This window comes from Peromyscus leucopus, chromosome 5, assembly GCF_004664715.2.
Source record: "Peromyscus leucopus breed LL Stock chromosome 5, UCI_PerLeu_2.1, whole genome shotgun sequence".
Classification (NCBI taxonomy): domain Eukaryota; kingdom Metazoa; phylum Chordata; class Mammalia; order Rodentia; family Cricetidae; genus Peromyscus; species Peromyscus leucopus.
This window is the reverse complement of record NC_051067.1, coordinates 38,279,835-38,292,814: the sequence shown is the minus strand read 5'-3', so window position 1 is coordinate 38,292,814 and position 12,980 is coordinate 38,279,835. Positions and strand designations below refer to the sequence as shown.

Genomic DNA, 12,980 nt, shown 5'->3' with positions numbered 1-12,980 from the left:
ATGGGGGGCTAGAAGTACTTTTAAGCATTGCTGCTAGGAAGAGCCTTGAGTGTACAGAAAATACTTGATAGAATTTTCATTTTACTAGAACTTTAATGATGTGCTAAATCTTTGAAAAATATTATGTGCCAGTAAACATCCTTTGAGAAAAATAACTATTAAAAAAAAAAAAAAAACCACATCGTTGCTTCTCCCATTCCCCCCACCCCCTATGATAGGACTTTTGCAAAACCTTAGGCAAATGCTGGCAACTGTTCTGACACATGGTCTTATGCTCAATGGCAAGGAATTGGAATGTAAATCGAAAAGAATGAGAGACCCTGGGGTGTTGTGAGCAAAGAAGTAGAGTGGCAAGTTAATAATCCGATTTATGTTTTTATTCAGTTTATTTTTAGTAGTGTTAGGACGTTGAACACAACACCTTTTGCTTGTGAGGCAAACATCTGCCCAGCACTTGGGAGGTAGAAGGTGTAAGATCAGGAATTCAAGGTCATCCTCCATTGGTTGTCTGGCTGATTGGAGTCTAGCCTGAATTCAAGGTCTGCCAACAAAAGCAAAACAAGCCTGGCATGGGGAAGCATGCCTTTTATCCCAGCAGTTGGGAGGCAGAGACAGCAAAATCTCTGTAAGTTCAAAGCCAGCCTGGTCTACAGAGCCAGTTTCAGGCCAGCCAGCACTACGCAGTGAGTGAGGTTTCCCTAAAGAGAGTCAGATTTAAGTATGTTTACAGGAGCTGTTTGTGCAGACCTTTGTAGTGACGAGAACCTATAATCTTAGCACTGTATGGAGAAAGCAGGAGGATCAGAGTTCAAGGCTATCTTCAGCTACACAGTGAGTTTCAGCCCAGCATGGCTACATGAGACTCTGTCTCAGGTAGACAAACAAAATAAAACAATAGATGATGTTGGTGGCTTTTGGAGTTACAGTGCCAAAAGCTTACACGAAAAAGCTTTGGTATGCTTCTCTTTTCTAAAGAGCTTTTCATTAGAAAATGAGATCACAAGGCGATATATGAGGCATGTGGTACAGGTGAAAAGGCTGAGTAGATGAAAGCGAAGGTCAGAAGGTTAAGGGCGTCTAGACACTGAGTCGAGGGGAAGTCAGAGCATGTCTGATGACAAATGTGTAATCCTGTTTCTGAGATTTCCTGATAACAGGGGTGAGGAGTTCCTTCCAATGCCAAGACCCCTTAGTCCCTCTGCCTTTCATTTCAACCTTAATTTCTGCCTCTAGGACTTTAATTCCTCAAGAGCTAATGATGGCAGAAGTTCCATTTTCTGAGGCTTCTAAAAGCTGACCCAGGATGTAGATCCTGGCCTCCACAGGCGTCCTGTTTCAAAAAACCAAAACTAAACCAACCAAGCAACCTCTGGAAACACCCTCACAGATACACTAATCAAACTGACAAATTAACCATCACAGAACTAAATATATTAATATTAGCTAAGCACATTCTGTTTTGAGCCCCCCCCCCCCCTTTTTGGACATGACCTCACTCTGTAGCTCTGGTTGTCCTGGAACTCACTATCTAGTCCAGGCTAGCCTTGAACCCACATTATCCCCAACCTTAGCCTCTCAAGTGCTAAGATTAGAAGCATGAGCCTGGACAGATGTTTCTTACTTTCTTGCATCTGGGGTGTTTTAGGAGCTTGGTTACTGGAGGAATGACCGTGTCACAGTTATCCTCCCCGTTCTACAATGTGCTGCTTTACTAGTGGGCATGCTTTGCTAGTGAAAGCATTCAGACCCATTTGGAACTAGTTTAAACACTTCCACCTTCTGAGTACTTTATTTCTTCAAGGGACAAGGGTATTTGAAGTCGTATCTTATGGCAGCTATCAATCAAAACTTCTGCTCAGAAACAATGACTGGATATTGAGAATGTCATGGTAAGAGGCAAACTGCAGAGGCTTAAAGAATGTAGTTAAACAAGAACCCCAGCTTAAGAGTCTCGTAAATTTATTATTTTTTCCCCTGAAGTTTTAGTAAAAATGTATTTGCTTTTACACTTAATAGACACTACTTCATAAAATTGAAGCTTCACAGATTTCAGGTGGAAGTATTCTTAGCATTTCTCTTCTTTAGTGGGAGGTGCTCTGTGCATTGAACAACATCTAACCCTTCCCTTCCCGGGCCCAGTAGCACCTTCTCTGGAGTCCTTATAACAAAGAGTGTCTCCATACATTTCTGCCATCATCTGAAGGAAAAAATGCACTTCCTTTTGGAGCCCACTGCCTTTTAAATAAGGACACCCCCAAGACCTTTTCTTTTTCTTTTTTCTTTTTTTTTTTTTTTTTTTGGTTTTTCGAGACAGGGTTTCTCTGTGTAGCTTTGCGCTTTTCCTGGATCTCGCTCTGTAGACCAGGCTGGCCTTGAACTCAGAGAGATCCGCCTGCCTCTGCCTCCCGAGTGCTGGGATTAAAGGCGTGCACCACCACCGCCCGGCGACCTTTTCTTTTTTTAAGATAACGTCCCTTTAAAATTAATATTTTTCTCACATATGGTAGACACTAAAAGTTGCAAAAACTGGGGCTGGAGAAATGGCTCAGTAGTTGAGAGTGCTCGATGCTCTTCCAGAGATCATGAGTTTGATTCCCAGCACCCCGGGTCAGGCAACTCAAACAAAACTGCCTGTAACTGAACTCCAGGGAATCCAATGCTGTTCTCCAGACTCCACCACACACACACACACACACACACACACACACACACACACACACACACACACACGGCATACACACAGATGCAAATAAAAATAAAAGTAAAGGCCACACTTGCCAGAAAACCAGGTAGGTCGCCCTTCTTTTCTCTTGCCATTCCCCCAGATCTAATCCCCCAGTCTCATCCCCAGCTCACCCGTCCCCCCACTCCCTATGGATCTCACAGATCTTCTGATTTCCACAGCCACCCCCCCCCACACTTATTGCTTTGTCCCAGACCCCAATCCCAGCAGGCAACCCTGACTAACCCAAGGGCCAGGACAAACAAGTAGGCTAAGGGCAAACCCACACCTCTCCTGCTGCTCCTGAGATCCAATCCCTACACCCAACCCAGTCTCACCCCCAGCTCTGAGGCAGGAAACCCACTGTAGTCTCCCTTTCCTGTCTGACTCCATCCCCAGTGGATCACAAAGACCTTCTCCTCTAACCTTCCTTCCTAACTCATCTCGGTATCCCAGCCTCCAACACTAGCAGGCATTCCCTGTGAATATACCAGCCGAGCAGGCCAGTAAAACAGGTAACACACAGCCATCACACTCTTCAAAAATCTAGAGAAGATACAGAAACCAAGGAACAAAACACCCAACAAAGACAAACCCAGAAAACAGCACCTAGACCTATAATCATCCCAAACCCAGATACCTAAATGCTGGCATAAAAACACAATCAATATTCCCATTCCTAGCCACCCTCAGTCCATTCACGAAGTCTCTTCTATTTCCCCTTCCCAGGGAGATCTGGGCATCCCCCCACAAGCCCTCCTTGTCACCCAGTCTCTCTGGGTTTGTGGATTATAGCATAGTTATCCTTTGTTTTACAGCTAATATCCACTTATGAGTGAGTACACACTGAGAAGTTTCTGTACCCCAACATTAAGCCTCTCTGCCAATGCAGTAATCCAAATCAAACCAAATCAAGAATTAAAAGTCCAGGTTTAATGGGTGAAACACTCCCAGATGATTTTCAGGCCCCAGAGAGGAGATAGGAAGAAGAGACCAAAAAACCACGTGGCCGGTCTCTAGGAGACAGTTTAAATACACTGTAGGTGTGGTCTTGAACATCTCTGCGGGAGGAGCCACCGTTTGGTGGATTTACTGAGACAGGGCAAGGTTTGGAGAGAGGGAGATGGGGGAGAGGGGGTGTTCCACCTGAACACATACCATGTTTGTCTTTCTCGGTCTGTATTACCTCACTCAGGATGAATTTTTTTTTTTCTAGTTCCATCCATTTGCCTGCAAATTTCCTGGTGTCCTTGTTTTTAACAGTGGAATAATACTCCCTTGTGTAAATGTACCACATTTTCTTTATCTATTCCTCGGTTGAAAGACATCTAGTTTGTTTCCAATTTCTGGCTATTACAAATAAAGCTAGCTGCTGGTATTCTTGAGCAAGTGTCCTTGTGGTATGATTGAGCATCCTTTGGGTATATGCCCAAGAGTGGTATGGCTGGGTCTTGTGGTAGATTGATTCTGAAAAACTGACTTCCAAAGTGACTGTACAAGTTTGTGCTCTCACCAACAATGGAGGAGTGTTCCCCTTGCTTCGCATCCTCTCCAGCATAAGCTGTCAATTTATGTTTTTGATCCTAGCCATTCTCACAGGTATAAGATAGAATCTCAGACTTGTTTTGATTTGCATTTCCCTGATGGCTAAGGATGTTGAATATCTCAAGTGTTTCTCAGCCATTTGAGATTCTTCTGTTGAGAATTCTCTGTTTAGATCTGTACCCCATTTGTTAATTGATTTTTTTTTGTTTGTTTGGTATCTAGTTTCTTGAGGTCTTTATATATTTTGGAAATCAGCTCTCTGTTGGATATGGGATTGGTGAGGATCTTTTCCCATTCTGTAGGCTGCTGTTTTGTACTATTGATGGTGTCCTTTGCCTTACAGAAACTTCAATTTCATGAGGCCCCATTTATTAATTGTCAGTCTTAGTGCCTATGTTATTGGTGTTCTGTTCAGGAAGTTGTCTCCTGTGCCAATGCATTCAAGACTGTTCCCCATTTCTCTTCTATCAGATTCAATGTATCTGGATTTATGTTGAGGTCTTTGATCTACTTGGATTTGAGTTTTATGCATGGTGATAGGTATGGATCTATTTGCATTCTTCTTCATGCTAACATCCAGTTGGACCACCATCAATTTGTCAGGTTGCGGGGGTTCAAAGGGGAAGAATACTGAAAGAGACTACTGGAAAGGGGGCCATTTTCAGGGTCAGGTAAAAACTTGGTGCAAGGGAATTTCCCAGGAATCTACAAGGATGACCTCAGCCAAGACTCCTAGCAATAGCAGATATGTAGCCTGAACTGGCCATCTCCTGTGACCAGATTGGTGCCTAGCCCAATTGTCATCAGAGAGGCTTCATCCAGAAACTGATGGAAACAGATGCAGACACACAGCCAAACATTAGGCAGAGACCAGGGAATCCTGCAGAAGAGGGGGAGAAAGGATTGTGGGAGGCAGAAGGGTCAAGGACACCACAAGAAAACTCACAGAATCAACTAACCTGGGCTCATAGGAGCTCACAGAGACTGAACTGACAACCAGAGAGCCTGCATGGGACTAACCTAGGCATGTAGATGTAACGGTCTTATTAAATAAGAAACACAGAGCCAAATACAGAGTTAAAAGCCCAAGAGGTCAGAGCAGTAGCTAAGAGCTGAGACTAAAAACCCTTTCTTATCCTTTGCTGCCGCTGTCGTCCTTCCCCTGAGAAAGTGATCTACTTCCTGTGTGCCTGTCTTTTTATTGACTTTCTGTTCTGTCTTCTTATTGGTTGTAAACCTAACCACATGATCTCGTCACTGCCTGTCTATACAGACCTCTAGTTCTCTATGGTTGGTATTGAGATTAAAGGCGTGTGTCACCATGCAGGTGGTGTCCTTGAACACACAGAGATCTGCCTGTCATGTGATCGGGATTAAAGGTGTGCACCACCACCGCCCGGCTTCTGTTATGCCTTGCTATTAGCTCTGACCCCCAGGCAACTTTATTTATTAACATACAAATAAAATCACATTTCAGCACAAATAAAATATCACCATATAGGCACTCTGCATATATGTTACAGTTGTGTAGCTTGGTCCTCTTGTGGGACTCCTAACAATGGCAACGGGGGCTATCTCTAGCACTTTTATTGGCTTTTGGGACCCTACTCCTCATACTGGGTCACCCTGCCCAGCCTAAATACATAGGGAGGTGCTTAGTCTTACTGTGACTTGATATGCCATGTTTTGTTGATATTTATGGGGGACCTGCTCTTTCCTGAACAGAAATGTAGGAGGAGTGGATTGGGGGGTGGGAACAGAGGGTGGTGGTAGGGAGGGACTGGGAGGAGAGGAGGGAGGGGAAACTGCAGCAGGGATGTAAAATAAATAAAAGCCCACAATCAATAACAGTCAGGGCAATAGGTCTCCACTAGAGCCCAGCTATCCTACCACAGAAGGTCCTGAACATTCCAACATAGCTGAAGCACAAGCAAAAGACCTTAAAATCAACTATGTGAAGACGATAGAGGCCCTTAAAGAGGAAATGAATAAATCCCTTAAAGAAATCCAGGAAAAAACAAACAAACAATTGGAGAAAATGAATAAATCCCTTAAGGAAAGCCAAGAAAACAAAAAACGGTGGAAGGAAACGAACAAAAGACATTGGAAAATGGAAATAGGAGCAATGAAGAAAACACAAACTGAGGGAAATCTGGAATTGAAAAATTTAGGAATTCCAACAGGAAATACAGAGGCAAGCATAACTAACAGAATGCAAGAGATGGAAGAATCTCAGGCATTGAAGATACAATAGAAGAAATGAATACATTGGTCAAAGAAAATGTTAAATCTAAAAAACTCCTGACACAAAACATCCAGAAAATCTGGTATAGTATGAAAAGTCCAAACCTAAGAATAATAGGAATAGAAAAAGGAGAAGAATCCCAGCTCAAAGGCCTAGAAAATATTTTCAACAAAATCATAGAAGAAAATTTTCTTAACCTAAAGAAGGAAATGCCGATAAAGCTTACAGAACACCAAATAGATTGGACCACAAAAGAAAGTCCCCTTTCCACATAATAATCAAAACATTAAATATTCAGAACAAAGAAAGAATATTAAAAACTGCATGGGAAAAAGACCAAGTGACATATAAAGGCAGACCTATTAGAACTACACCTGACTTCTCAGTGAAGACTCTAAAAGCCAGAAGGGCTTGGAAGATGTGCTGCAGACTCTAAGAGACGTCAAATGCCAGCCTGGACTATTATACCCAGTGAAACTTTCAATCTCCATAGATGAAGAAATAAGAGATCCCATGATAAAGCCAAATTTAAACAATATCTATCTACAAAACCAGCCCTACAGAAGATGCTAAAAGGAAAATTCCAACTTAAGGAGGTTAACTACACCCGTGAATATAGGAAATAATCTTACACCAGCAAAATCAAAAGGGAAGTGCACACACACACACACACACACACACACACACACACACCACCACCACCAACAACAACAACAACACCAACACCACCAACACTACCACCAACAAAATAACAGGAATTAACAATCATTGGTCACCGGACTGTGGTGGCACATGCCTTTAACCCAGCACTCAGGAGGCAGAGCCAGGAGGATATCTGTGAGTTCAAGGCCAACCTGGTATACAGAGCGAGATCTAGGACAGGCACCAAAACTCCATGGAAAAACCCTGTCTCAAGAAAACAAAACAAAACAACAACAACAACAAACCTTAAATCATTGGTCATTTATGTCTCTCAATATCAATGGTCTTAATATCCCAATAAAAAGACACAGAGTAACAGAATGGATACAAAAACAGGATTCATCCTTTTGCTGCATACAAAAAACACACTTCAACACTATAGACATTACCTCAGGATAAAGGGTTGTAAAAAGATATTCCAAGAAAATGGACCTAAGAAGCAAGCTGATATAGCCATTTTAATATCTGCCAAAATAGAATTCAAAACAAAACTAATCAAAAGATATAGGGAAGGACACTACATATTCATCAAAGGAAAAATCCACCAAGATGACATTTCAATTCTAAACACCTATGTCCCAAACACAGGAACACCCAAGTCTGTAGAGGAAACTCCACTACAGCTTAAATCACATATTGACCCTCAGACACTGATAGTGGGAGACTTCAATACCTCATTCTCATCAATGGAAAGATTATCCATACAAAGACTAAACTAAAATACTGGACCTGAGAGGCATAAACTAAATGAACCTAACAGATATTTACAGAACATTTCACCCAAACCCAAAATAATATACCTTCTTCTCTGCATCTCATGGAAGTTTTGAAAAATTGACCACATACTTGGACAAATACCAAGTCTCAACAGTACAAGAAAATTGAAATAACCTTCTACCTCCTATCAGACCACCACAGATTAAGACTAGATATCATCAACAACAGGAACAAGAGGAAGCTTACAGACTCATGGAAACTGAACACCTCTCCACTAATTGAAAACTAGGTCAAAGCAGAAATAAAGAAATTAAAGACTTTCTAGAATTTAATGAAAATGAATACACAGCATACTCAAACTTATAGGACACAATAAAAGTGGTGCTAAGGGGAAAGTTCATAGCGCTAAATGCCTACATAAAAAATGGGAGAGATCTCATAGCAGCAACTCAACAGCACACCTGAAAGCTCTAGAACAGAAAGGAGTGAGGGACACAAGAGACATAGATGACAAAAAACAATCACACTGAGGGCTGGACTCCATAGAAAAGAAACAAAGAGAACCATACAAAGAATTGATAAAACAAAGAGTTTGGTCTCTTTGAGAAAGTCAACAAGATAGACAAGCCCTTATCCAAACTAAGAGGTAGAGAGAGAATATCCAAATTAACAACATCAGAAATCAAAAGGAGGACATAACAACAGACACTGAGGAAATCCAGAGAATCATAAGGACATACTTTAAAAACCTATATTCTGCCAACTTGGAAAATCTAAAAGAAGTGGATTAATTTTAACCAAAGTTAAATCAAGATCAGATAAACAATTTAAATAGACCTATAACCCCTAGTGAAATAGGAGCAGTCATTAAAAGTCTCTCAACCAAAAGAAGCCCAGGGCCAGATGGTTTTAGTGCAGAATTCTACCAGACTTTCAAATACTCCTTAAATTATTCCACAAAATATAAACAGAAGGGACATTGCCTAATTCATTTTATGAGGCCACAGTTACCTTGATACCCAAACCACATAAAGACTCAACAAAGAAAAAGAATTAAAGACCAATTTTCCTTGTGAACAGAGATACAAAAATACTGAATACTTGCAAATTGAATCCAAGAATACATAAAAAAGATCATCTATCATGATCAAGTAGGCTTCATCTCAGAGATGCAGGAATGGTTCAATATATGAGAATCAATAAATGTAATCCATCATATAAACAAACTGAAAGACAAAACCACATGATCATCTCATTGGATGCAGAAAAGGCCTTTGACAGAATCCATCACACCTTCATGATAAAAGTCCTGGGGAGATTAGGGATACAAGGAACATACCTAAACATAATAAAGGCAATTTACAGCAAGCCAATAGCCAACATCAAATTAAATGGAGAGAAACTCAAAGCAACTCCACTAAAATCAGGAACAAGACAAGGTTGCCCATCCTCTCCATACCTAGTCAATATATAGTACTTGAAGTTTTAGCTAGAGCAGTAAGACAACTAAAGGAGATCAAGTGGATACAAATTGGTAAGGAAGCAGTCAAAGTATCATTATTTGCAGATGATATGATAATCTACATAAGTGATCCTAAAAATTCCACCAGGGAACTTCTATAGCTGATAAACACTTTCATCAAAGTAGCTGAGTACAAAATTACCTCACAGAAATCAGTAGCCCACCCATGTACAATGACAATGGACTGAGGAAGACATCAGGGAACAACACAATAACCTCAAATAATATATAATACCTTGGGGTAATTCTAACCAAGCAAATGAAAGACTAGTATGATAAAAATCTTCAAGTTTTTAAGAAGATATCAGAAGATGAAAAGATCTCCCATGCTCCTAAATCCATAGAAGTAACATAGTAAAAATGATCATCCTATTAAAAGCAATCTACAGATTCAATGCAATCAAAATTCCAACATAATTCTTTATAGACCTTGAAAGGACAATTCTCAATTTCATATGGAAAAACAAAAAAACCCAAGATAGCCCAAACAATCCTGAGCAATAAAACAACTGCTGGAGGTTTCACCATTGCTGATTTCAAGTTGTACTACAGAGTGTAGCAATAAAAACAGCATGGTATTGGCATAAAAACAGGTTGATCAGTGGAATCAAACTGAAGACTCAGATATAAGTCTACACACCTATAGACAGCTGCTTTTTGATAAAGAAGCCAGAAACACACACTGGAAAAGAGACAGTATCTTAAACAAATGGTGCTGGTCAAACTGAATGTCTGTATGTAGAAGAATGCAAAGAGATCCATATTTTAACCCTGCACAAAACCCAAGTCCAAGTGGATCAAAGACTTCAATGTAAAACCAGATACATTGAACCTGATAGAAGAGAGAGTAGGGAATAGCCTGGAACACTAAGATCAACAATTAATAAATGGGGCCTTATGAAATTGAGAAGCTTCTGTAAGGCAAAGGACACCATCATTCAGACAAAGTGGCAGCCTACAGAATGGGAAGTTTGCTGTGGGATGTCTTTCTGTATGTTATGAATATATGTTGCTCCCATTGGTTAACAAATAAAGCTGCATTGGCCTATGGCAGGGCAGAATGGAGCCAGGCAGGAAATCCAAGGTGGATAGAGAGAGAAGAAAGGCAGGGTTAGAGGAGACTCCAGCCTGACGCCAAGGAGCAACAAGATGCCAGCAGACCGTGGTGTGGCAACATATAGATGGATAGAAATGGCTTAATTTAAGATGAAAGAATGGTTAGCAAGAAGCCTAAGCCATAGTCCATAAAGATTATAATTAATATAAGCCTCTGTGTGTTTATTTGGGACTAAATGCCTGTGGGACTGGGTGGGACACAGGAAAACTTCTGACTACATTTGCACAACAGAAGGTTTGTTTTTTTTTTTTTTAAGCACCTCCACACTGATAGAGGACTAACATCCAAAATGTATAAAGAACTCAAGAAACTAGATACCAAAACACCAAATAATCCAATTAGTAAATGGGGCACAGATCTAATCTGAGAATTCTCAATAGAGGAAACTCAAACGACTGAGAAATACTTAGAGAAATGTTCAATATCCTTAGCCATCAGGGAAATGCAAATCAAAACTACTTTGAGAGTCCATCTTACACCTGTCAGAATAAGTAAGATCAATAACACAAGTGATAGCTCATGCTGGTGAGATATGGAACAAGAGGACACTCCTCCAGTGCTGGTGGGAATGCAAGCTTGTACAGCTACTATAGAAATCAAGATGGTGGTTCCACAGAAAGTTGGGAATCGATCTACCTCAAGACCCCACTATACCTCTTGGGCATATACCCGAAAGATGCTCCATCCTGTCACAAGGACACTTGCTCAACTATGTTCATTGAGGCTTTAATCATAATAGCCAGAAACTGAAAACGACCTAGATGTCCCTCAACAAAAGAGTGGATAAATAAAATGTGGTATATTTACTCAGCTGATAAAAAAAGGACATCATAACTAGGTAGTGGTGGCAGCATAGGTCTTTCATCTCAGCACTCGGGAGGCAGAGGCAGAGGCAAGGGCAGGGGCAGGGGCAGGGGCAGGGGCAGAGGCAGAGGCAGGCAGATCTCTGAGTTTGAGGCCAGCCCAGTCTTCAGAGTGAGTTCCAGGACAGCCAGGGCTATACAGAAAAACCCTGTCTCAAAAACAAAACGAGAAAAAAAAAAAAAAGAAAAGAAAAGAAAAAGAAAAAATGACATGAAATCTGCAGGCAAATGGATGGAACTAGAAAAATAATCATTCTGAGTGATGTAACCGAGACCGAGAAAGATAAATATGATCAGTGCCTTATCTAGTCATCATCAGAGAGGCTTCCTTTGGCATCAGATGGGAACAGATGCAGAGACCAACAACCAGACAATATGAGAAGAGACAGTCTAAATTGGAGGTCCTCATCAAATTGCTCCCCGCTCAGAGCTCGGAATTTCTAAGGTCTCTGCACATGTAGAAATATCACAGTGAATTATGTTACTTTGTTCAGTTATTATGTTTTTTAAGTTTAAAATGAATATTTAGGCTGAACATACAGTCTTCATCCCTGTGTCATTATCCTCTACCCTCATCTGTTCCTCTCCCTCCTACCCATCTTGGTCGCCCTTCCCCCAAACTGGTTCTCTTTCTTCACCCAATTAGTCCCGTTTTGCATCCCTATCACAATACTCCATCTACCCCATTTTCCAAATCCCTTTATCTCTCTCTCTCTCTCCTCTCATGATTCTTTTATAGTTTCATGGACTAAAAATAAACAAATACATGTATAATTTATAATACATAAACACACACATACAATTTTTGTTTCAAAACAGAGTTTCTCTGTATTACAGCTCTGACTGTCCTGGAACTCACTTTGTAGACCAGGCTGGTCTTGAGTTCACAGAAATTCACCTGCCTCTGCCTCCTGAGTGCTGGGATTAAAGGCATGGGCCATTACCACCTGGCTGCACAGATATACAATTTGAAATCTAAGTTCCATGTATGAGAAAAGACATGCAGATATTTGTCTTTCTGAGTCTGTTTTATTTCACTTAACACAGTGATTTCCAACTGCAGCCAATTTACTGCAGAGTTCATGATTTAATTTTTCTTTATTGCAGTGTAAAATTCCATTGTGTATATTCACTACATTTTCTTTGTCCATTTGTCCATTGATGGGTATCTAGACTGGCTCTTTTTCCTGGCTATTGTGAGTAATGCATTTATAAACATGGATGTGCAGCTAATATGCTTAGTGATATAAATAAATAAATGAATAAATAAAATTCACAAAACTAATAGTACCTGTAGTGGGTAGTCATTCCAGCTTTGGTCTGGAAGTTCCAACCCCCATTGAGGTTTTGGTAACCTTTCTTTATGTTTTTTCACCTGAAATTCATTTTTATTTACCTATTTTATATGTATGAATGTTTTGCTTAGATAGTATGTTCATGCACCGCATGCATGCCTGGTGCTCCCAAAGGTCAGAAAGGGCATTAGATTCCCTAGAATGTGAGCCACCAACCTAGGTCCTATCCATGAACAATAAATGCTTTTAACA

The 12,980-nt window shown here is 40.6% G+C and overlaps 1 protein-coding gene across 2 annotated transcripts in view; it reads left to right on the top strand.

Annotated features, from left to right (window-relative positions):
- The window catches only part of Dcdc2 (doublecortin domain containing 2), a 206,231-nt gene that overhangs the window by 652 nt on the left and 192,599 nt on the right, over window positions 1-12,980 (top strand). The window lies entirely within an intron of this gene.